This window comes from Corythoichthys intestinalis, chromosome 1 (assembly GCF_030265065.1).
Source record: "Corythoichthys intestinalis isolate RoL2023-P3 chromosome 1, ASM3026506v1, whole genome shotgun sequence".
Classification (NCBI taxonomy): Eukaryota; Metazoa; Chordata; class Actinopteri; order Syngnathiformes; family Syngnathidae; genus Corythoichthys; species Corythoichthys intestinalis.
Window position 1 is genome coordinate 44,552,182 of NC_080395.1, and position 27,171 is coordinate 44,579,352.

The 27,171-nt window shown below is 38.9% G+C and overlaps 1 protein-coding gene across 4 annotated transcripts in view; it reads left to right on the forward strand.

Moving 5' to 3' along the window:
* Nucleotides 1–23,552: 23,552 nt before the first annotated feature.
* The window catches only part of zfhx3b (zinc finger homeobox 3b), a 533,557-nt gene continuing 529,938 nt past the window's right edge, over nt 23,553–27,171 (forward strand). For all 4 annotated transcript variants that reach the window (XM_057852651.1, XM_057853147.1, XM_057853219.1 and 1 more), the window contains exon 1: nt 23,553–23,749. The gene's annotated coding sequence lies outside the window, so the exon portion shown is untranslated. The remainder of the gene's footprint in view (nt 23,750–27,171) is intronic.

Genomic DNA, 27,171 nt, shown 5'->3' on the forward strand with positions numbered 1-27,171 from the left:
ATCCCAAATAACAATAGTTCCTAATGTTACAGTCTAGTGTACAGCGATGCGCTCTTTCCGATTTCCGACGTAAATCCTCACTTTTTTTTTTTTTTTTACCGTATCAATCCATGGAAGAAACATTTATTCATCATGATGAAAAGAGCAAGTTATACAGCAGCCTTTAAAAGAAAAGTCACATCTGTTTTGTTTTTTCCTGGATTCTGGTAAGTTTAAGAAGTTGTCAGGTCATAGCATTACCGTACATATTGTCAGTTTACGGTAATGTTTTGAACTACCAATGCACTATGCTGGTGCTGTGTTTCACCAGTCAGTAAAATGACATTTCTTTATCTGTACACGAGCTCTGTTTTCTTGTATTCTTCAATTTATTGGTGCTAAAATTAGGGTGCGGTTATACATGGGTACAATAATTTCCCCTATATTTTACAAGTAAATTTGGGGTGAGCGTTACACACGGATGTGCCTTATATTCGGGAAATTACGGTAATGCTTCGTTGTAGCTCCCAGCTAAGGTACATGTATGGCAAAAGAATATAAGTAAATGTTTTCTCGTTGAGCTTTTGAAAAATAAACATCTTTGTGAAGATTCACTCCTGTGGAAAGAAACCATCACATTCGAGTTCAAAGACTGATATTTATATACAGGTTAAAAATAACCCTGTGAGAAGTTCATATAAGTTATAAATTTCATATTAATTGAATTAATAATAAATAATAATAGTAAATATTAAATTCATATAAATAAAAAAAAATGGAGACGTTAAGACATTATTATAAACAAATACATTTTTAAACTATAGATATTTTGACCCTGCCTTTTTTTTTTGGGACCCTGCCTCTTAAAAGAATTGGAATCGAGAATCGTTCGGAACCGGAATCGAAACATGGAATCGGTACCGGAATCGTTTAATTTCAAATGATGCCCAACCCTAGTGGTAATGTTAGTAAGTTACCCGATGATCACTCAGCGCATATAAAATCAGGACTTAACTGAATGTGGAAAAGTGGAGGGAATGAAATATGTCTGTGAAGTTTCATTTGTGCACGGAAACATAGTCATTGTCTCTGGGTGTGAAAATCAATAATGTGGTAGGATCAGGCACTGAGTGTACGTTATGGCCAGAGTTAGGTCAATTCTATAATAGCAGGAAGTTCGGTTCAGCTTATTTAATGCTCTATCTGATGCTGATAAATGTTTAACAACACTATTATTTAACTCTTCCACTCCTCGCTGCCCTAATGCTATTGAAGGATCCACAGAGGCATGCACTGAGAATTTGGGTCGAGTACGAGTGTATAGGGTGAGTTCACTTCCTCACCTCCTTGTGGTGCATTGCTACTCTCAATGCTCTATCAACCTGTAAAGATTGCCTGAGGCATTTTAGCATATGGCTCATCTTCAAAACCCTCTACTCTTTTTTTTCCAGAGGGAAGCCATGTAGAAAACATGCCATGAACCTTACAAGATGCTGCATGTATAATGTAGTATGTGCATATTATGGACACCCGAATGATATCACTTTAATAGAGTAAGCACATAGAGTCACAGAATTAGCTGTTTTTCTGTCCTTTGTCGTTCTTTAGGAATGTTTGGAAAGTAATCTTCAAAAACAAACCAGGCCTGCCTTTTGAACTTTGTGAAGTTCTTTGGGTAGCTTCTGAAAAAATAGTTAAATTACCCCTTGTTTCGTTTTGTTTCTTGTTTGATCCTACCCTCTGTAGAGAAATTCTGTAATAATTTTTTTACCTTCTGTCGGATGATGTTGCCATCCAATGGAAGTTATACTACCTGCAGTCTGTAATCCACATGGCCGAGACTTACTCTATCTTCATGTGTGCTTATAATGTGCTTATGTCACTCATTCATAACCATCTTTACACTACTGCAAAAGCTAGTTTCTACGTTCGCCTCTATCATCGATTAGTTCGTCTTTATGTACTGTAAGATGTTCTTGTTCAAACCATAATAGCAGGATCCTGTGGCACATTTTTCCCTCCTTTTGAGCATAACCATAACTTTATTCAGTTACATGGGAGAGTTTGCCACAAGCGTTAGAAAGACCAGGGCAATCCAGAAAGAGCACAAAAGCATGCAGTGAAACAATCAGCAGAGCAACATGCAGCGAATTGACAGATACATGAAGTAAATACAGTATAATACCCAGGTATGTGTATTTGTTGTTGTTATTACTCAATCAGTAACAAATATTATAAAAATGTTTTTTACCCTGAAAATGGAATTAATTGGGTTTTTAACTCAACAGGCAACTACCAATTGTTGTTTTTAGGAATACAGTTTTAGTTATGTTCTTAGTAGGTCACCTACTCTTAGAAGCCATTCTGGTTGGCATTGTATATCAGTGTGAAGTGCTTGTGATTGAGGAAAAGAGAGGCTATTGCACCTTCACTAAGGGGTGAACCAGGACAACTTGACCAACATTTTCTAACTGTTCTAGGGATGCACAGATCCACATTTTTTCACATCTGATCTCAATATTTGAATTTTAATATTTGCAGATTCTGATACCAGATTTCTCTGTACTTTAATATTATATTATCAATTTTATCTGTGGCTGCAATAAACTCCTCTCTAAAGGGAAATGTGTTATGTACAAATGTATTCAATGTCCCAAAAGGCTTAAGTTGAGGAAAGTATACAGTTAGACAAAGGAATTTAGAAAAGGGAATCCTGTTAATTTATAAAAATATTTATAAATCAAATGGTTAGATACATATCAAATGGCAAATACTAACTAAGTAAATATAATAGTGCATAAAGCATAAAAAAGTATCAAATATTGTCCAATAAGGGTGTAACGGTGCATGTATTTGTATTGAACCGTTTCAGTACGTGGTGCTCGGTTCGGAATGGAGGCGTACTGAACGAGTTTCTGACGTAATGTAACCTTTACTTTTCGAGGCTGTGAGTTGATCGGGTTACTGTTTCTTTGTGTAGATTATATTTACTCCGTCTTCTCTACTATAATGAGGACTAACACGGTAGGACAGTATATAACCCAGAAACGTCAACGGCGTGACAACGTGGCCGCCGCGAGAACGCAGTGAAACGCGGGCATTAGAGTCGATCAGCCAATGCACACCAGTCGCAGTGCGGCCGCGTGTTAGACGCATCCCAGAAGCGGCTCAACGCGACGCACGCGAAAAGAACGGCAGAGTTTATTATTTGACGCGAGACGCGACCCACCTGCGTTAATACTACTACCGGTAGCTAGGATCTGGCAGACCGGAAGTCACTCGTGTAAAGATATGGTGGAACCGGTCGATTTTCAAACTAATATGCAATTGTAACCTACTTTTTGACTCCATCAGATCTCTTGAGTGGTAGATCAGGGCATAGTAGACTTGTCTTTGTTGATTTACTGCTGTCTTCTCTGCTATAATAATAACCAACACGGCCCCGTGTTCAATACAAAACCCTCCTACCACAACAAAACAACTAGGAACTAATATTCACATAGGAACTAAAGTTATACAACATAAAATATGCAATATAAATGAATACATCACATTTATAAAATATAAACACATAATAAAATAAATAATAGCCCATTTAAATAAAATAAATAGAAATGAGCTAAAACACCTGTATTTAAATAATAAGAATAATAGACAGATCCTGCTTACACAATTAAATTTATTAATTTCTGTGTGGCGCTTTCACTTGAGAAAATGCACCAATAAAGCTTTTGAAAACCGTTCATTAAAAAAAAAAAAAAAAAAAAAAAAAAGATTCATTGAGGCATTTCATTTGTAAAATACATGTTAAAATCTTTGTCATTGGGATTGCTTTTGTCTTTAGCACGGGACTTCTTTTTTCTTCTTTCTTTCAGAAAAAAGCGGACCAATACCAGGGTCTGACAGGCAAATTGTTGTTGGATTATCTTTAAATACACTCTACTTTTTGAGCAGAATTCTAGCTTTGTCTAGGCTAATGTTCCTATTGTTGAAAGCACAAAGGTGTGTAATAAACAACTAGCACATTTATATTTTGCATTTTGTTTTCTTACTGTACCGAAAACCGTGACCTCAGAATCGAGGTACGTACCGAACCAAAATTTTTGTGTACCGTTACATCCCTATTGTCCAAACATCTTACACACACACCCACACCCACACCCACACACACACACTGCACTGTGTATGTGAACAACACAAAGTACAGTAAATAAAATCATTAAAATGTTAACACTAATGTTCATTGGGTCGAACTTATTCTCGCTATTGTAGCAGCAACAAAACACACATTTTCAAGTATTTGTAAAGTGTAAACATCTAACCCATACTGTTAAGCATGTATCTGAAGAACGTAAAATATTTCCATATTTTCAGTTTAACTGAGTGCTGCTGCACCTCTCTGGCTGCAAACTGTGGAACTCGATATCCTGAACTGACATGTAGGTATTTCTACGCCTTTAAATCACCTTCGTTGAGGAAGTCCGCCCCACATTTTGCAGAGCAGGCAGCATTTTCAGCAACAGCATGGCAGACACACATGGATCGGAAATCTCCGGAGGTTGGATCAGAAATTCCCAATTGGCGAATTACGTCGGTATCGGAGCCCGATACTGGACCGGATCCCATCCCTAAACTCTATAGGAAAGGAGTCTGACAATTATCAGTTCCTGTTGTACTATACTAGATTAAATTACCACAACAAAGTGTGTTGTTAAGGCACTGCATGTTAATGTATTGGCTATTAAGGATTTCACAGGTGACAATGAATTAAAAGAATTAATGATAATTTTATAGGAAGCCATTGCAGTGAAACTAGCTCTGGGAAAATATGATCTCCTTCTTATAGTCTTGTGCTGCACCACGTTGGATTAGCTGGAGAATGTTATATTAATCCAGTACTTCTCAAATAGTTGCCACCCGTATTTGAGGTGGCAACTCAAATTGGGGTTGCCCCCCTGGAGGGGGCGCAGAGCGATGCCAAGGATGGCAATGTGACCTCGGGGAACATGCTTTTTTTTTTTGCCTTACTACAATAAAGTGTACTTGCACATCCACTTAGTGGGTGGCAGTGGCGCTTTCATTTTTAGAGTGCGCGAAGTATTTTTGAACAAAGCAAGAGCTCACAAAAAAGAGATATGAAGACCTGTGAGCCGTGTTCGAAAGCCGTTTTCCGGCCGGACTCACGCATTTTTGGCTTGGGATCGTCACGACGACCGCCCTCATCTATGGTTCTCCCTCGGCTGCCGAGAATGTGCTTTTTTTCGGGCCGTTTGCCTTTTGGCTTTGACTTTTAATACAGTGGGATGAGAAAAGACCATTGTTTACTGTGTCCAAAAAGGATTATAGCGGACAGCCGGAAGCCACATCTTTCAAGACACTACTTAAAGACAGTAGACGCCAATCTCATTGATAAGCCGGTTGATTGTTTTTCAGCGAAAACGTGCCGAATATTGCCAACAATCGTCTCGCTTTGTCAGTTTTATATCAGTAAACCGGTGAGCACTGTTGGCATGCTCAGTGCAAAATAACCCCACACCATTGCAAAGGAGGTGATACTGTGAGCAGCGCATTTTATTTTTCAGTATCAAACGGTCAAAAATATGTACCTTGAGTGTATTTTTACAGTTTGGATGTGATTTTTTTTTTTTAATTCAGGCAAATTGATGCTCGTTAAGTCTTTTCTGGTACAAACAAAACAATGTTAATAAAGTTATACTTAAGTTGATCTATGTTACATTTTTTTTTAATAGAAAAAAAAAGGACACAATGTTAGGCAGAAGCGTACTTATCATAGTAATTTTATAGACAAATGATACTATTTACAGTGGCGGCAGAGAGTTGGGGGGGGCGAAACATTTACGTCTTCCTTGGGGAGGGGGCGCAGGAGAAAATAATTGAGAAGCACTGCATTAATCGAACCCAGGCGTCACCAAATCCAAGTTTTTCAGCATCAGCTAGTTTCAAAAAATTGATCATTTTAATGTTATGCTTCTGAAAAAACACCTTTCTTGACACGTATTGTACTGAATAAGGGAATGGAAAGATAAATCCCAAACGTGACACCAAAGTTCCTCAATGTATTATTGGAGGTGAACCTTGTCTATAATGTCCTGTGAATGAAGATCTGTTTATTTTGGTTGTATCTGATTTTACTTGTGAGAATTTGTCCATCATCCAATTCTTTAATTTTTGTCAAGGCATGCCTGATGCTTTCAAACTTATGGTTTTAACAAGTTTTAGTTGATAGGTAGTGTGTTAACTGCAGAACAGTAGTTGTTAGTGTTTTCAAACATAAAACGGCATGTAAACTAGAATAGTAGATGTCCAAATAAGGCCCGCCGTGGAACGCCAAGCATGACTTTTACTGTTCATACAAGAATGAAAATTGCTCGATGAGTTTCGTTCTGGCGAAACTGGCACTGAGTCACTGTATGAATGAGGTGGTGTGATTGTGATGCAGCAACTGAATAAGGAGATCCCATTCGAAGTCTGCTTGACGGGATTCGTTCTGTCAGACTGAAACGGAGCGTTCTCATTGTGACTGCCTGGATTGGCACCAACCGCAATCACTTGTTTCTGATTTGTTAGATAGCTGAGGAAATTAATTTTGCTTCGAAATGCACAGTCGGAAATTAGGTGGTGAAAGAATCCATGATTGTCCTCCTCCCCTTTTGGCGTTCCCTCCAGAGCTACTGATAACTGCTGATCTCTGTGACACAGCTAATGAAAAAGTTATTCAGATTCATTGGGGGAAAAACAATGTTGTAATTTAGTTGCCTATCTCCCCTTGCCTCAAGTTGTTTGAAACCCCTATTAACTCCAGTTCCACAAAGCTGCCCACTAGCAGTCATGTTGTGGCTGGCTGCTGACCTCAGGAAGCTCAACCTTCCTCCTTTCTTCCTGTTCTCACAGCTGGTGATCAGAACAGTCATGAGGTCATACATTTTCATTCATGGTTTAGTTCTGGAAGAGGTTTCGTCTTTTTGAAAACTTTGGACATTAAAAAATGAGCCACATGAATCTACACTCACTCTTGCATTAAACCTTTATATGGCACTTTTTGTCTTCCATTGACCGCACTAGACATCCAATCCATTTTGACTGTGTTTGACTGAATCTAAATGAATTGGATGTCTTGCGCCGTCAAAGGCAGTTAAATATTAAAAAGAAAAAGATACTTATGTTTGTATTTTATTGTTTTATTTATTTTAATATTATATTTGTTTTAACATTTTAATGTATAATTTTATGGACTCTTAAAAATAATGATTTAATAAAAATATATGTACAGTAGATAATTATAACTGAGACCTTGCATCCAGTATGTGGACATGACATTTTGCAGCCCACACTTGTATACCAAATGTTAATATTGTCACTTGACCTATAAAATGTTTAAATGTAGGGCTGTCCCTAACGATTATTTTTCACCTGATTAGTCTGCAGACCTTTTTAACGTTTAGTCGACTAGTGTAATAATCTTTTTTTATGAACTAAAGTTTTGTTGGCGAGTGTTAACTCACAAAAACATTTTGGAACAATTAAATTCTTTATTAAAGTACAAATAAACACATAAATAGCAATAATAAATCATAAAAATACAGAGAGGTCAAGTGCTAATGGCATTAACTACTGCAAAATGTATACTGATTCAGAACATTGTGACTTCACTTTTCCTAAAGGATTCAGAACAATTCAAACTTTCTCTTTTTGTGGTATGTCTATATTGTTCTCAGCATTAGAGTGAGCACCAGCAGAGTAGATAAATAAATGTCACGTATCACTGGAGTGAAGTACGTGAAAAAAACTTAATGATGCACGTTGATACGACACTATGACGGAAGGGCCAAATAAATAAATAATAGAACGAGATTAAAGTTGTAATATGGCTACGAGAAACAAAAGTCGCATTATTACATAAGGGTAATGTAGCTGTGAGCCGCTACGCACTTTCCAGCCATGTACCTTCACTGGGAGCTAGGACGAAGCATTACTATAAATTCTTCGATTGATTATAATTTGATGTAGATGAAGCAAAATGATAAGGACTTCCTGATTTGTAAAACCGATTCTAAAACACAAGATGGTTTCAATATTGTTGATTTTAACGGAGGGGGCAACCCGCTACGTAAAGTACGTAGCTGCTTATTCAGCTACATTAGCCCGACATTAGCCCTAATACTCTGTCGTACGACCCACATAAAGGCAACTTCAATAAAAAATGTTTTTATATGGACTTACGATCCGCCAGCTTGTTGTCTCCAGTCGTCTTCCAAAATTAGACCTGGGTGACGGTGCTTCAGGTGTTCATTCACGGCCGACGTACTGCCTTGTTGTGCAAGCTTGGCATTACAGAGACTGCACACGACAGTGTACCCTCATTTGTTTCATTGAAATAAGTCCAGGCTTTGGTCACTCGGGTGCGCTTTTTTGGCTTTGTGCCGCTCTCCGCGCTTGAATCCCAAGCGTCCACCATTCTCAACTTTCCACGCATATATTCTTTTTAACCCTTTATTAACCGTCGACGGGATGGTGTGTTCGTCGATGCATTTACATAATCGATGACGTTGACTACATAGACTAGTCGGGGCAGTTCTAGTTAAATGGTAAAACTAACAAACTTTTCTGTTAGCTTAAAAATAGTTTTAGTGTTTGTTTTTAGTCTTGTTACGCTGTTGGTTGATTTTTTTCTTTTTTCTTTTTGTGGTGTAAAGCAGTTGTCTTTATCATGTGCTTTTGCATTAAACTCACCGTTTCACCCTTTATCCACCTCTTTACAACCCCTTTCATTCCAAGGTTATTGCACGTCTGGATATCCCATCAGGACCATGTTGGATGAGTTTGCACCTCATACCCACACACTATACATTTTAGACAACAGCTCTGATTATATATTCAAGCCTTTGTCCAGTCTCCACAGCTCATCCCACTGTGATAAATGAACACGACCTTGGAAAATAGAAAAGGTTGAAGAGCAATAATTTGTATTTGTATTAATTTTTTCCCTCTTATGTAGCCTGGGTTGAGCAGGTATATGGCTAATGTGCAATGCCGTCTTTTCTATTTTCTTCTTTTTTTTAATGTTAGTTTGAGCTTTCGAAATTTATTGAAGCAGAATTGAAGCCCTGGCTACATGTGCGACCCATTATAGGTAATTTAGGCAGTTATGGCTCTTGTCCCTTTGACCTAAAGGGATCATTTTTGCAGCCTGTCACTAATAATAAAACCGGATCAGCTCCCTTTTGGAGTACTTTCTCATCTGAAAGGTTTGATATTTAGTCCATTTATTTCAACGTGTCTGTGGCTTGTATCCTCTCTCCTTAAGAGAGCTAAATAATGACATTTTGGTTTGAGTTGAGTAGAACAATTTATATTAGATGTATGTTAAGTCAGAATTTTCAAGTTTTGAAATCCATGCAATTTTGCACTGTCTGTTCATATTGTCGTGGTTATGATTGACTCCAAAGTGAGTCTTTTCGCCTTACAAAACACTGCAGTACTTCTGCCTCGCCAATAGATGGGGTTTGTGTCTCTTATTTGATTCCCTCTCACTAAACCTTGCTTTCTCACCCATGACTTGCAAAAGCACTGTGGGGTAGGCCTCCCTAACCTATCATCCCACACACCCCTCTGAGCACCCCCTTCCATCTCTGCCCCCCCCTTCACCAACCCCCTTCTCTCCTTCCAGGGGGCAGAGTCACCGAGGTGGCAGTTCTAACAAGCTGCCGGGGACCGCACTGCTCAAATGAGCCAAATCAAAGAGAAAAGAGGGAGTGGGATAGGTAGCGCCATGAGCCCCCCCACAGAGAACAACCACTCTGATGAATATGAGATGAATTTATATTGCTTGACATCAGGATAACAATCTACTCAGTCTTAACTATGATATTTGCACCAACAACACTTTTGTAGCAGCACTGTCCAACCAAATACACACACTCACACACACACATACATATATATTTATTCATTTATTAAAATAGATGTGTGTGAGATGAATGCCAATGTGATTTGGTAAAAAGTAAAAGAATCAGATGCATTATTAAGGCATAAAAACACGACTGAGTTGATTTGAGTTCAAATGGAAATAACAAGGCTCAATTCTTTCATTTTTATATTTATGCATTCTCCCATCCCCTTGCTTTATTCCACTGTCATAAACCTCTAATTGTATTTCATATTACTGCACATGCTGCCTGCACCAAGTCACTTGACCAAACATATTGAACATCTCCCCTTTTTATGGATCTTGAGTCCTTTTCTGCTTTTAGTCTTGTGTATGCACATGCACGTGCACTCGCATGGTTGCTGTACACTTCATTTAACACGCACAGAAGCAGGGCTTTATGATGTTCTTAAATCCAGAAAACAAAGAAGGCAACAGAGACTGCAAAAGCTCGTGTTGTCTTTTTATGTTCAACAGTGCTTCCGGCATGCAGGAAAAGCCATTGAAATTGCTCATCCAAGAGAAGGGTGTATAGGAAATGTTGTTTATAATAATGGTAATGCTTCAGGTTTATGTCCCTATTTTGCCTGCACATGTGCAATCTTGGTGCCCTCGAACTGTATTTGACACTGATTTCACAATTTACAAAATGTAATGCTTACTGAAATGACTATACACAAAAAAAATCTCCCTTTTTCTTATCTCAATATGCTTTTACATTTTCACTTAAAAGAACCACTGAGTGACTAGGGCTTCACCTGGAGAGCCTCGTCTTCTACAAGATGCTTTTTTTTTTTTTGGCTCCCATCAGAGCGAAGCCCAAATTGTTACCCAAAAGTGATGCATCCTGCTTGTGTTTGCAGCATTGACTGGAAATCACAGTCATCTCTATTGCTGCCTGGACATGCTGCTTTTACAGTTATTCATGTGTGCAAATGCCTTTTCAGCGGTTGTACATGTGAAGCATCTGAGTGAACATAGGGAAATGTACAGTTAGGCTAGGAAATAAGGCCTCGGTGTATATATCATTTTGACAACACACCAACAAAATCATCTTTAGATAAATTGTTGAATGATAAAACATTGACATTTTTGTTGTGCGTTTTAGTCTGGCACTGATTCACCAAGCAGTACTTAGTTTTATTACCTCTGACCGCAGTTGTGTGTCTGTACGCATGTAAATCTGCTTTTTTGCTTTAACTATAGGACACCTTGGCTGCTTGGATTCCTTTGTTGACTGGCTGAGTTTAGGTTTGGGGAGGTGTGACAGGTTTTCTGTGAAAAGGTAACACGGTCAAAGGATAATTGACAGATGAAATATCAGACGTATTTATTAGACAAAGAGCTTGAGTTGGGATTTTTTTCTGGGCGAGTGTCTTGAAAATCAAGCAATATTCTGATTGAAACCACCAGACATAGAGGGAGTGGACAAAAAGGTTTGCGGAAAATCGGGGCCACAGCGTCATCCAGCCAGTCGCTCTGCTAACCTCATCTCAAACAACCACAGCAGACATTTCCTCACTTTGTCCCCAGAGCCGCTCGCCCTCTGGCTGAAGAGCCAAATCAGGCGGCGGCTGCACAGGTGATACGGCGCGTGCTATTTCACATCGCGAACCTTATGTTGGCGCAAATTTTCCTTCAATTTCCCCCCATATTCTGGGTGTTTTAAAACCTTTATTCATAATAAATGTTGTTTTAATTGTTTTAATACCTTAGTTTTTTTTTTTTTAAAAAGATTGTTATTTAAATGTTCAGTGTTTGTAATACTGTATTTTATATATTGATGCCTGTGGTTGCAAATCAGCTGACCTCGCTCAGGGAGCTCAAAGTGAAAGATGTTGTTTTATGCTTTCATGCTGGCCCAAGTGCCACAATCTCGGGGCGAGCGGCCTCATGCTGTTCCCCGTGTGCCTGTAAAGTCGAGCATGATGGAATCATTGCATCGCTGAGCTAAACACTGGAATATGACATCAGCTGAAGGCACCTAGGAAAATTTTTATTGTTGCTGCTATTTTTCTAATTTAAGATTATTTTTGTATGAAAAATTAATTGACTTTGTTTTATATAATGCATTTTACCAGACATATTCTAAATATTACAAGCACATCATTAACTATGCATAAAAAAGCAAAAATTAAAAATATTACGACTTTTGGAGACTGAGAGAAATAAAAATATTTGCAAGAAATGACACCCATTGAAAAAAAAAAAGTAGTTTTTTTCTTTTCTCCTTGAATATAAATTTAAGTGTGTGAGCCCCCACCACCGCCCGTTCCCACTCTCGCCAGGCCATTTTCATCAGCTGCGCTGATAGCCATGAATCTTGTCACTGATGTTTTTCATCAAGTCGTGTGCACGAAGCATGTGGAGACTCTTATGTGTACTGGAGCGAACACGGAGGCCCCAAACAGTCCAAACAGAGCCGGCGAACAACACAAACACGACGTCAGTGTGTCCATAAGATCAGCCTAGCAGTTGTATAACAACATAGAAAAGCAACAGTACTGAAACAGAAGTGTTGTAGTAAAAATGTCTGCACTGCTTTGAAGTAACATTCATATTTTAGAAGTGAGTCGGCTTAGAAAACAGGCAAAAAACAAAACAAAACTGTGACAACATTTGAAATATAATTTGTTTTTTAGCGACTTTCATTATTGTCCACCTAAAGTGTGTTCTTGGGTGTGGATAGTTTTGGTATTGGACTATGTGTCTAGCTTTGCAAATGACAGTGGGAGTCATGTTTTTCCCCCCTGCTTCTGGTAGTCTTCTGTGCTGGCACCATTTCCTCTCACATGCTTTTGAACTTTTCTATTGACATTTTTCATGTATTTATCTGTCTTGGAACTTCAACTTGCACATTTTACACAAAGAGCCAAACGCCTTTAACCATAAATTACAAAATAGGAATTTGTAAAGCTTTGACTTTCTTTTTTAATGTATTTTCTCCTGTTGGTATAGCACTTCTTTTTTTCGCTCCTGCACAAGCCAGCGCTCTATGAATACATAATTACATATACTTAAGTCCTTAATTGTGATTTAATGGAATTACTTCATTATCAAGTACATAATCAGGATAATTAACTGCCTTTTAAATACTGGACTGAAATTTTCAAATCAAGTCACAAAGGATTCTCCTTCATTAGTTAATTAAATTAATTATGCACAATTATAACCTAGGTGTAATTCCCACCTGTAATTTCAGTTGCACACCATTAATGAAAAATCACAGTTAACGAAGATGTCCTAAAAGGTAATTACTTTAAGTGTGAATGTGAATTTTCTAATGGCTATTTACATTTTAAATGTAAAGAAAAAAAAAATTGTATTATTTTTTTATTTTTAAATTGCCGTAATATACCTTTCCATTTTGGAAGAAATGAGTAGTTTCTATAGCTCTCAAGTTTTTTTTTCCCTCTGCCTGTGTGCTTAACATTTTCACCTCTGAAATTGTAATTACTCGTTTAGCAAGGAGCAGAATTTGTAAAGTGACCATAATGTCGCTCCCTGATGAGAGTGAAACGGGTATTAGGTCCGTTTCACAGGAGCCGTAGCATGAATGAGGTCAGCATGGGTGGAATCGACTTGAATCAATCAGCAGGGTTTGCCTTTATTGGAATTTAGCCATTGAGGATGTAATGCTTTTAATACAGGATACTGGTGCGAAAGCTATCACAGTTTGAACATCAGAAGATGGCTGGCAGCTTCTGTCCATATCTTTACCTTCTCCATTTTGTGTGTGTGCTGCTGCGTTCGTCTGCGCGTGTGTCCGAGAGTCAGTCGGTTTTACTGTCACTACCTGTGAAATTGTATTCCAGAAGATGGATGCTTTCTCTTATATTCATGACACCCAGGGAAGCACATTCACCTCCAAAACTGTTTAATATGGATGTAGTGGAGGCGGGCACGTGTATATATACATTCATAAACCCAAACACCTCCACACACACATACGCACTAGTACTCGAGCACACTTGCAAACATACACATTTTTCTTGCCCAAAAGACAATGCATGGCTGTTGTTTTGCTCGTGCTGATGATGAAGAGTGGTAGTGACAGTGCAGCTCTCAGTAGGCTTGATGCATTACAACACAGAGCTGCCATGTTGCGTAAATTCTGTCTCTCCTCATTGAGAACATGGAGGCTTCTCATGTAGCAAGGCACCAGTGCACTTTAGCTTCCCTAAACCAGCGTATATTCATCTCTGGAGTTTTCTAATGACATTCGCATGTAGGCCAGTCATCCATTTTGATGGGGACGGCGGCGTCTCCCGTGTGCCTTTTCCTCTTCTGTGCTGTGTGTCCAGCGACATATTGTTCTCAGAGGTGTTTACTGTTGATGTCTATTCAGTTGGAGATGTCCTACAGGTGCAGTCCACTTTCCTCCTTTCACAGGTGGGTGGGCACTAGAGCTTGGGTAAAAATATGGATATTACAATACAGCTTTAACTATGGAATCAATACGCCAACTTTATATGATGATATTTGAAGTGTGTGCAGTTGTGCACTTACTCTAAGGGAATCCATCACACTGTCCCACACCTTTTCCCTCTTGGACTTCCTTTGCGCTTATTTCATGATCATGTATCAGTGCCATTGACAGCGATTGACATGTAATCCTTTTAAGCTGTCTATGACTATCGATGGCACCCTATTAGTTACTATGGACAGACATTCAAATGATTCATTGTGTTTAGTTTTCATTCAAATAAAATTACTTCCATGCTCGGGATGAAATTGATTTCTGAAGGCCTCTCAACAGCTAACAGTAGACAATATTGCAACTGGCATAATTCTGAACAAGAAGGTGTTGTAGGTTAAGTAAAACAAAATAATTTACCAGGATTTAGTAAGTCCAGCCATTTGTTATCTGTAGTTGTGTACATAGATGAGGTCTTTGGTTGGTATTTAGTGTAAAACATTACGTTTTGCTAAATTATTTGTAAACACATTCTAAGACATTTATAAGGCAAGGCAAGGCAAATTTATTTATATAGCACAATTCAACACAAGGCAATTCAAAGTGCTTTACATCACATGAAGATCATAAAAATCACATTAAAATCAGTAGAACGTAAAAAAAAAAAAAAGAGACCGAAATAGGTAATAAAATTATACAAAAATTATTAATTATTATAAAAATTATACATAAAATCGCATTTAATCACGAATTAAAAAAAAAAAAAAATACTACTGCTAATAATTGAAGTCAGCAATGGAGATAAGAATAGAAAGCAAATAGAATGAAATATATAGAGAGTTATGGATATGCAGTGCTAAACAAAAGCGTTGTTAGCCCTGATTTAAAGGAGCTAACAGTTTGAGCATACTTCAGACCTTCAGGTAACTTGTTCCAGAGGTGAGGAGCTTAATAACTAAATGCTGCCTCACCCTGCTTGGTTCTTGTTCTTGGAGCATACAGGAGACCGGTTCCAGATGACCTTAGGGGTCTAGATGTTTCATAGGAATCTAACAAATCAAGCTTGTATTTTGGTCCAAGGCCATTAAGTGTTTTGTAGACGAGCAGTAGTATTTTATAGTCTATCCTTTGACTCACTGGAAGCCAGTGTAACGATTTCAAAACCGGTGTAATGTGGTCCAGTTTCCTTGTATTTGTGAGGACTCTGGCTGCAGCATTCTGTACAAGCTGCAGCTTCCTGACTGATTTCTTTATCAAGACCTGTAAATATACCGTCGCAATAGTCCAATCTGCTGAAAATAAATGCATGCTTAGGTTTTTCCATGTCTTGTTGAGTCAGAAGCTCCTTAATTCTGGCTATATTTGTAGGTGGTAATAAGCAGATTTAGTGACAGACTTTAGATGGCTATCAAATTTTAGGTCTGAGTCAATAATTACGCCAAGGTTTCTGATTTGATTTGTAGCTGTAAGTGACATTGTGCCAAGTTGCCTGCTTATCTTTGACCTTTCCTTTTTTGGCCCAAAAATGATCACTTCTGTCTTCTCCACATTTAACTGGAGAAAATTCTGGCACATCCATTCATTGATTTGATGAATGCAATTACTCAGGGAGACTAAGGGACTATAATCATGTGGGGACACAGAAATATAGAGTTGTGTGTCATCTGCATAGGTGTGATAGATTGTCATACTGTTCCATAATCTGAGCTAGGGCAAGCATATAGATGTTAAATATGAGTGGTCCAAGAATTGACCCTTGAGGGACTCCAAACGTGAATTTGGTTCGTTCTGACTGATGGTTTCCGATTGACACAAAGAAATCCCTATCATGTAAATAAGATGTGAACCACTGAAGAACAGTGTCAATAAGCCCTAGCCACTGTTCCAATCTGCTGAGTAGTACGTTGTGATCAACCGTGTCGAATGCGGCGCTGAGATCCAATAGTAGCAGAACAGATGATTTGCCTGCATCGGTATTCCGATGAATATAATTTAGGACTTTGATAAGCACGGTCTCGGTGCTCGGTGCGGTGCTGGCTGAAATCCAGACCGAAATGAGTTAAAAAGATTGTTTTGCATCATAAAAACCTGGATCTGTTCGAACACAACTCTCTCGATAATTTTCCCCAGGAATGTCAGATTTGATATAGGCCTATAATTACTAATGGTTGAGGCATCCAGATTAGTTTTTTTTTTTTTAGAAGAGGTTTTATTACTGCAGTTTTTAAAGTTTGTGGAAACTCTCCTGTTTGGAGAGAAGTATTTATAATCTGAAGTACGTCTGGGGCTATGCAATGAAAAACAGTTTTGAAAAAGTTTGAAGGAAGGATGTCAAGGCATCATGTTGTGGGTTTTTTGACACAAGTTTGACACAATTTCTGTTCAAATAAAATATAAAACAAAATAAGAAGTACAGAAGTGGGTTTCCTCCGGGAACTCCGGTTTCCTCCCACATCCCAAAAACATGCATGGTAGGCTGATTGAACACTCTAAATTGTCCGTAGGTATGAGTGTGTGGGTGAATGGTTGTATGTCTCCTTGTGCCCTGCGATTGGCTGGCAACCAGTTCAGGGTGTCCCCGTGCCTACTGCCCGTAGTTAGCTGGGATAGGCTCCAGCACCACCGCGACCCTCGTGAGGAAAAAAGCGGCATGGAAAATGAATGAATGAATGAATGAAGAAGTGGATCCTTGCATTCCTATTTGTTTGTCTGGTGTCCTCAAGTTTAGCAGTCTCACAGCAAGTGGAAAGAAACTACAGTGGTATCTCGACTGGAGCTGAAACGAATACTCGAGCAACTCGAGTAACTCGAGTTAAAAAACTAAATAATTTTATTCACCTCGAGGAATCGTTTAATTTTGCCAGCTCTAAGCATCACGTTTTGCCCGGATTACTTTTAATGCGGGACAACGCGCTGATGTCACGTGCGTAGAGGAAGAAGCAATGAAAAAAAATATAAAAAACCTTTCTGCAGCCGACAGCCGCTACAAACTCGTCGCTAAAAACTAGCCCGCATGATGCGGTGGCAGCAGGTAGCATCTGATGCGTCTCATAGAGATCACATATATGTTGAACTAGATGCGAAATGACAGAGTCAGCGGTGTTAATCAACGGCCGCCATCTTAAAGCAGTACACTTCTCAGTGCTAATAAGATTAACGTTACTGTCACTCACTCACGTACGTAACGTTAGCCCTGCGGAGGGCTAGGTTTCCATTAAGACCACTGTTGATGCGTGGCTAACGTGTCTTACATACAGGCTTTATTTAATCTGTGAAACATAGCGCTGTAGAGTGATGAGGGTGTAAAATGAAAACATGATAAAGCTAAATGTCAATTTTAGCTCAGTAGTCATTGCTGGATAAAACACCAAGTAGCACTGGCCCCTAATGTGCTCCAACACAGCAGGTATCATACTGTAACGTTGACAAAGAGTCACCCGCTTCGTTACGTTGCAATTATTTCATTTTTGGGAACTTGTGGAACGACAACAACAACAGGAAGGCATGTCTCTCACTCTCCCGCACCTCCCTCACCCCCGCACGTCACGCGGTGCATTCAGGAACGCATGCAAATATCCCCGTAATATTATAACCTGATATGTTACAATACATTTATTTTGAACACTGCAAAAACTCAAAATCCTGTCAGGACTTACAATTTAGACTAACTTAAAACTTAACTAGAACTTAAAAATGGCTTGACACAAATGGAAATTCAATTGAAACACGTGGGAAAAACAAACTTTTAAGTGAAGTGTGTTATTAAACGTAATGGTATTTTTAGGTAAGAAATATATAAATATATATATACATATATATTAGGGCTGTCAAAATTATCGCGTTAACGGGCGTTAATTAATTTTTTAAATTAATCACGTTAAAATATTTGACGCAATTAACGCACTAGGCCCGCTCAGACAGATTTAAATGTCAGTACAGTGAAAGGCCAACTTGTTAATTGTGTTTTATGGAGTTTTTCCGCCCTCTGCTGGCGCTTGGGTGTGACTTGCATATCTTATGTGGCGTAATGTCGCCCTCTGCTGGCGATTCAGTGCAGCTGATTATTTGGGTTTCGGCGCGCTTTTCTGACGTGATTATATGTGGACGCGAACTCACACTAATAGACAGTGCTATTCAGACCAGCTAACGTCCGCATCCAGTTTTCAGTGGCAGTTCTCATAGCCCCATCACACTGTTTGTGTCTAATACATGCATCGCTTGTGAGTTATATTCCTCCTTTGTTTATATTCATGAGCATTAGATAGTTATTGATGATGTGTATTTGAATTTGTTCACATATATGGTGAAATGCAGTTACATTGTTAGATGCTTGTGAGCTAATTGGCTAGTGCTACTGCTCAAATGGACACGTGTGTGTACATTTTATGTTATTTTGTGATTTATGCAAGTTATTGACACATTGCCTTGTTATTTTCAGTTTTACAAAAACACAAGAAACGTGCTCCTGTCAAAAAGAGATGACTTCAGTAAAGCCCATGCAACTTTGCCACACCGTCTGATTTCTTTTTGGAACTTATGTTCGCTATCTGTCAATTTGTGTACTCACACACATTGACAGAATAGGGCTACTAGTTTATTTTTTGATTGAAAATTTTACAAATTTTATTCAAATGAAAACATTAAGAGGCATTTTAATATAACATTTCTATAACTTGTACTAATATTCATCTTTTAAGAACTACGAGTCTTTCTATCCATGGATCACTTTAACAGAATGTTAATAATGTTAATGCCATCTTGTTGATTTATTTTTATAATAAACAAATACAGTCCTTATGTACCGTATGTTGAATGTATATATCCATCTTGTCTTATCTTTCCATTCCAACAATAATTTACAGAAAAATATGGCATATTTTATAGATGGTTTGAATTGCGATTAATTGCGATTAATTACGATTAATTAATTTTTAAGCTGTAATTAACTCGATTAAAAATTTTAATCATTTGACAGCCCTAATATATATATATATATATACAGGTACTGTGTATATATATATATATATTTTTTTTTTATAAGATCTAAAAGTATTTTGGAGTGAAAGCAGTGAATTGGTCTTTTTTTAATTCTAATCACATCTGAGAGGCAATTGTTGGCTGTTTTCAACAATGTACATCGAAAATAGAGACATTGATTGACTGAAAATGGTTCAATATTAGATGAAATGTCTTTTTTTCTCATGTGTACTTATAATTGCTCTTTACCTAAAAAATATGTTTTATCCGATTACTTGATTAATCGATAGGATTTTCAGTCGATTACTCGATTACTAAAATATTCGATAGCTGCAGCCCTAATCTCGACATACAATCGCTTCGACGCACAATCTTTTCGACTCGCCATCTGTTTTTACATCCGACAACATGCTCAAAATACGACAACATGACAGCACCGCAGATGGAGTTTTTGGAGTTTTTCCTTGCCATGGAGGGTCTAAGGATGGGGGATACCCAGGACTTGAACTTCATTTATTCATCTTTGTTGCTTCATTTGCTGTAATATTCCTATTGTTGAAAGCACAAAGGTGTGTAATAGACAACTAGCACATTTATATTTTGCATTTTGTTTTCTTACTGTACCGAAAATGAACCAAACCGTGACCTCAAAACCGAGGTACGTACCGAACTGAGATTTTTGTGTACCGTTACACTCCTACAAATGACAGAAACAAACTGCAACAAACGTCCGCCACATTAGAACCCGATTCGTTACTTGATTACAGGAATTATTAGTATTATTAACTTATTATTCCAATTCTTATCTAAAATTTATTTGTTTTGATATGTGTAATTGCCATTTGTAATAGTACGAGAAGTATTTATTATGGATTGAATTTAGGTTTTTGGGCTGTGGAACGAATGAATGGAATGGTAATCTATTCTTATGGGAAAATCCTGCTCGACATGCGACCATTTTGACTTACAAACAAGGTCCTGGAACAAATTAAAGGGTATTAAAACACTAAGGGGCTGTGAGATATCAATAGAACTGTTATGTGGCAAGATAACAAATATTAATAAAGTTAACAAAAAAATAAATCACATTCACGAGCAATTATCGAAAATAGATCGAAAATTACGAACATTTCCGTAAGTATTCCGGAAATAGCCGAATGGGGCCGAGACGTCATAACAAGGAAACAATAGGTCGAGGCATGTGCCATCGTTGTTTATCGACAAGAGAGTTGCGTTCGTGTTTTATCAAAAAATCTCTAAAATGGTTCAAACCTGTCATGCTATGTGGTGTACAAATAGCCATCTGTCGCAATGTAGTACCCATGAGTTCCCGAACGCGAGAAAAAGAGCTGGACTACGCAGACAATGAGTATAATTCGTCAGTGCTAAGAGGGCTAATTTTGCAGACCCAGCCTCCGGCACGGTTTTGTGTGGTGCACATTTTACACCTGAAAGTTATACGAACTATGGACAGATGAAATCAGGTTTTGCTAAGAAATTGCTGTTGAAAGCAGATGTGGTGCCCACCTACACGCGCAGCCACCTAAATGCCTCGAGATATCAAGAAAGAGGACGATGACTGGCTCTGATGAGACCACCCCACCACCCCAGGCAAAGCAAAGGAGGGCAATGGCCAGAGTGAGTACTCTTTTATAATTAAAAAAAACATATCAGGCATTGGATATAGGAGTGGACACATGTATAAATTATCGCTCGTAAAATATATAGAACAAATCCTCCAACCCCATTCATATTTGTGTCGGTTGGCAGAGCGAAAACCGATGATAGCACAATAAATGATAATTATTCTATACATTACTTTATTTTGCGGTCACGGTGTATCAGCTTCACAAAAAGAAATGCAAAACAAACCATTCGGTGTTTCCCACACAATCTGTTGTTGCCGGTGTTTAATCAGCGTGATTGCTCACCTCAATGATCCTTTCATTAGACTGCATTGGCTTTCGTTTGGGCTCAAAATGATAACGCAAAACACCAAAGAAAGGTTCATAACTCTCCTCGTCACCATTAGAAGAATGTTCGGTACGTCGGATTCGTCGCTGCAACTAGAAACAAAATTGTCCGCCATCATCGCCGCCATTCAGTACTAAGCACTGAGCCGGTTGTTTCCTTGTAGTGACGTCACGCACACAATATGCTAGATATCTCAGGGGCGGGTCGTTTTAGCTTGACAATCGATCCAAATTTCTGTCATTTTCATGGTGTTGCGATGTGTGTAATTACATGAAGTGGCATGATATGAATCCAAAAGGCATGCGTTTATGCATAAATGATGGAATATTAGCATTTCCCCAGGTGTTGTCGTACCCTTTAACTTCGTAGGTAGAGGTACCACTGTATTCCTGTGGTACAGTGTGTTGTCCTGCTGTTGGTGCTCCTATTTCCTGATGGAAGTGGAGTAAATAGTCTAGTTGATTGATGTGTGAAGTTCTTCCTAACGCAAGCGGCACTCATCCTGTCTGGTGGAAGGAATGCTCCTTCAGACATGCTTGAGTAGAGAGCACCGGTACTCTTTGTTAAGATTGAATCCCTCAGACCAGCATTATTTAGTTTAATCTGGAATTAAAGTACCTGGCATTCTTTCCCTACCAGGCCAGAGGTGTGGTTTCTCTCAGTAGATTGTAGCTTTTGTGGACATGTCTGTACTTGAAAATATACTTTATAACAATGGGATTGAATTTTGGACTGAGCAGTTGTAGGTCAGGAGGTGTAGTAGTGACAAGAATGCAGCTCAGCACACAGCCTTGATCAGACCCAGTGATAACGGAATAACATGCCGTTATTCACAGGACAACCATTCACTCCTTTTATTTTGAAAAACTTTACCTATTTAGCTGCTTAACACTCAGAATGGTGATGATGAATTTCTTGAGTTGCTGGAGTGATTAAAGTTAGAGTAGAAGTTGCAACTGGAAAAAATTAGGGGTTTAAGGGAACAGGTCGAGAAGACTATCTTAGGAAACGGACATGATCAAATATCTTGGCTACCTGGCAGTATGTAATGTTACAAAATCTTCACATTGTATTCACCCGAGAGAACACCCAATGAGGAAGAAAAGCCAAAAGCCTGTGTGGTGGGTGAGCGGGAAAGGTAAGGGAATGGCCGATGCGGTGAGTTTGCCATCAGTGCATATGGTTAAAAGTCCATTTACTCTCAATTTCACTTGGTCATTGATTCGTGAACCCATGTTTCCTACAACAAAGTCAAGGGAATGTATCACAGCTATGCCGTTGGCGACTAATGGATTTTTCCCTTAAGTCACAGTCAGCACCTTGCTGCCGTCTGCACAAGGCCTCCGGAGCGCACCTCAGCATGTCGGCTAAAGTACTGACATTCAGGCACCACAGGACGGGCAGCATGAGTTACAAATATATCGAGTGTTCTCTTTCAGGAATATCTCCATGGAGAGGCTTCTCGAACACAACATTTCATTCACGGCGCAGCTCTTCTGTTGTATAACTAAACTTAGGCACTGTGCCCCAGCTGCTGCTTGTGTGCCGCCTTTGGTGAGGGGGAGGAGAGGAATCATAGCATGGAGAAACCTAGGTTCTGTTCACAGGTGCACAGGAGAGGTTTTGTGTAATCCTATGCTAAATTCAGCATCAGATCTTTTTGGGGAGGTGTGTAAAACCAGTACGTTTTTCTTGTCTTTGCCTAAAAAAAAAAAATGGATGATCGCAGGCAAGGCTTTTCAGCTATCTAACCCTCAAGGCAAAATGTATGGAGCTGCTTGGCGGCATTACCTCTTCTTGGAGACGACTAACCCCCTCAAAGGATGTCTGCAGAGGCAATGCCTATGAGCAGAAATGGGGTAGGACAAGGAAGGTTTGGGATGGGGTTGAGGGTGATGGGAGGGAGCTGGTGAGGTGGGGGTGGCGGATAGAATCCAATGGGAGGGAAGTGAGGGAATATGTGTTCGATTCATAGAATTTGGTCCCTGTGTTCTTTGAAGAACATTTAGCTTTGACCCTCCCTTGCCTCCTTCACTCCCTCCCACCACCAGACACAAGGTCCAGCTGATCTGAAGGCTATCACACCAGCCATGCTTTTTTTTTTTTTTATGGTCGGCACATGCTTCCTAATACATATCTCCACTGTATGGCTTGTATATGTCCACAGTATTGCAACAGGCACAAGCTGAAGGAGGAGAGAAGCAAATAGGGAGCGAGAGAGTCACTGCAAGAGGGAGTGAGGGAGAAAGGTAGTGAGTCGGACTGAAATAGGAAAAGGGAGGGGGTGTGCTTTTATATGTTGGTTACATGTTTATAATGCATTGAATTTTTTTTTTCTTTTTTTAAAGAATCACCCAAAGGTGTCATATTTGTGGCGAACTAGTCCACATAGCTGCCGCCAAAAACCCCCGAGCAGAACTCTTTACTTGCGCTCAACAGACTGGAGGCGACCCGTGGTAAGTTATGGGCTTCTTTTCTCTCCCTCTCTTCTTCTCTGGCTCTCTACCGCCGCTGATTACGATGCTGCTGATTGATTGGTTAGAGGCTGTGGATTATCACGGGCCGCTCGTCACTAGGTACCTGATGATGAGAGGAGGGGTGAGGAGGAAGAGGAGGAGGAAGATTGAGGGGAGGGGGGTGAGGTGGGATGGAAATTAGATGAGCGCGGCCAATACTGGTGTCACCAGATCCAACTAGGTCTGATTTCTCTGTTTACTATGCAAGTGCATATTTTTATGCTGTGTGTGGTAAAAATATGGAACCGTGTGTGTTTTCCGTATTATCAGTGTGTGTGTGTATGTATGGTCCCATTTGGCACACTTTCTAGTCAGCTGGCTTCCCTGAGTAAAAGCGATGTGTGCTGATGATGAGGTTGCGGGGAGGGGTTTACTGATGAGGGGAAAGCCAGAGGGGCCTTTTTTTGTGAATATGCAGATGAGGGGCACGCGTAAATGGGAGAGGGCTGGATGCGAGCGCGCGCCATGCGTTTTACTGTTTAGACATACTCCGTAGGGAGCCCGATCTTCAACAGATTGCCGCCTCCTCATGTGATCTTGCCACAGCATTGTTTAGGGGGTTCTTTGACAAAAATGGCGGAAAGTGGAGGGAATCGAGTAAGAAGGGTTGGTAAAAAATGGCAGATGTGCTTTAGGGCATATTTTCAACTCGTTGACTAGATGTGATGATTGCTATTTTGTGCCTCGCCTCCTCCCTCTTTACCTCCCTAGACATTTTTCCAAGCCATTTGCATGTCAAAGCAGTGGAGGCCACTGCACAGATTAGTATGAGATGACATAATCATGTAATGAATTAAAAGCTCCTGTTTAAGCTCTGCACTTTGCTGTCCTGGGAGGCAAGGATAGGGGTGCCGGGGGTTGGGCAAACATAGCATGTTTTCTTTGATGCTCATCTCTGAGATGCTGATTGAAATAACCTTTCCCTCTTGATTTGATTATATTACAAATGAGTGTACAGCTAGTTTAATTGTATTTACATATTTTTCTCCTAATCATCTTCTTGATTATCATCGTCAGTTTACCCTCGTCAGCTGTACTACTCAATGAAGGACGTAATTAACAACTCTTATTGTAAATTAGGCAGTTTAATTATGAACAAAATTACAGTAGTTTATTGTCACTGTTGCACCATAAAAGCAAAGATTTATATACTAACAAATTTATTGTGCATTTTTTAAGTTTAGAGTTCATATTTTCTTCCTTTAATGTTAAATTAAATTACAATATTATTATCATTCACAGCTATTGACAGCGATAGATCAAATCCATTTGAATTGGAATGGCTGGCATTGAATGATCATGTTTCAGTGCTATTGACGGTGAAGGACGTCCAATCCACTTTTTGAGTCAAATGACTTAATGAGTGTGGTCAATGCAGGGCTGGGGGATTTTATGATGGAGGTCATTGATAGAACAGATTTGTTTAGATCAGTATCAGTGATAAGTCTTGAGATATTTATTCGACGAAACATGGAGGAGATGCAAATTGATTATGGTTTGGCAAATTTTGATGAGTCCTTCATAAAGAAATTTATATACAGTGTGCAATAAAATACAAAATCCATTGTTTTTTTGACACCTGCTAGCTTAATGCAAATATTCAATGGAACAAAAATTAGGACTGATTCATCTTATTTCACTCTATAAAGAATTAATATTCACCCTCATACAAACTCCTCTGAACCATTCAAAGGCAGGAAACATCCCAACGCTTTTTTATGCTGACAAAAACAGTTTATAACAACTAACAATTGATCAACAAGGCATTCTTAAAAAAAATCGTGATTTGGTCAGATCGCTCAGTTAAATGTCAATGTTAGTCAATGTTAAACAGCAAATCTTTTTCGTACAATTTTGTTTCATCTACCACTGTCAATAGCAGCCAATGAGGTAATTCTCACATGCTTTTAAGATATAATTGCCATTAATATTCTTAAGAATGCATACGTACGTTGAGGCATTGGTCAAAATTTTATTTTTAGGAAAAATGTGAAAGGCCAGATGTGGGTTGCTTTGGAGAAACACATACTGTATGTATGACAGTGTGCCACCCTTCGTATTGATAGAACCCCCTCCTTTCTTTTTGAAAGACACACACACACACACACGTATCCCCCAATGACACACACACATGCTTGAGGCAAGTACAATATGAGATAACTGCTATTGATGCATCAAGTCAACTCTAAAGTTACCTCATGTGTCCCCGTTTAAGTTGTCTTTAAGGTTGTCCGTTTACTGTAAACTTTTTAACCGATATCCCGATATTGCCCAACTCCAAAAAATCCGATACTGATATATGCGGTCGTGGACTTAACATATTTTATTATTATACCATATCATTCTGACTTAACAAATTGTATTGTGATGCACCACTGGATGCTTTAATAATGATAAATGTAATAACTTCAAGGTTCTCCAAATAAACATTCTGTGAAAAATAAGAGAACTTTAATTGAAGTTATGGGGAAAAGTGCCTATATTGCACCACTATATTTATTGTTGAAATCAAAATAGTTTTTGGATCAAGTGCAAGTGCAAAGTGCCAATAAAGCACTTATTCTGTCCTCAATGTGTGTGTGGGTACACAAATCGACAGATAGCGAAAAAATCAGGCTCTAAAGAGAAGTGGAGTTAGGTTGAATTGGCTTTAATGAGGTCATCCTTTTCTTGACAAGAGTACATTGTGTCAATAATATGAAATAAAGTAATAAATAAAATTTGAATGGCAACTGATAGTACAGCATGCAAGCAATGAAATAATGTAACCAGATTTTACCACAAATGCAAACAAAACAAAGTATACACATCTCTAATATGCTACATCACTCTCATGGATATAATACAAAGGAACAATATAACTTTCAAGCGATGCTTGTACAAACAACATCGTGAGACGGCAAGAACTGCTATGGCACAATGGCTGCAGACGTTAGGTCGTGCATTTAGGTCAAAGAGCTCGTGTCGACCTGTGATGACATCATCCGTAAGTGCTAGAACTTTTTAGAACCAATTACACCTAGTGCCAGCAGGGGGTGTCAAAACACCAGAAACACAGGCAGTCAATAAATGGACATGACGGCACTGCCGTATGCAAATTGGCCAAAAACCAATAATGAAAAACTGATGTCGATATTATCTGATATCATTTTAAAATGCTTTTATTGGCCGATATTATTGGCTAACTGATAATATCGGACAACTGTAGTAGTCTTAATGGTAGACTCAACTTTGGACTCTAGCATCAATAGTTAATGGCACCAAGCTGCGATAGTGTAATTTAACGGAGAGTAATTATTAATTCATTGAACACCAACATAAAACCGATGTCGACATATGCAGGGTTCGTACGTTCTCTGAAA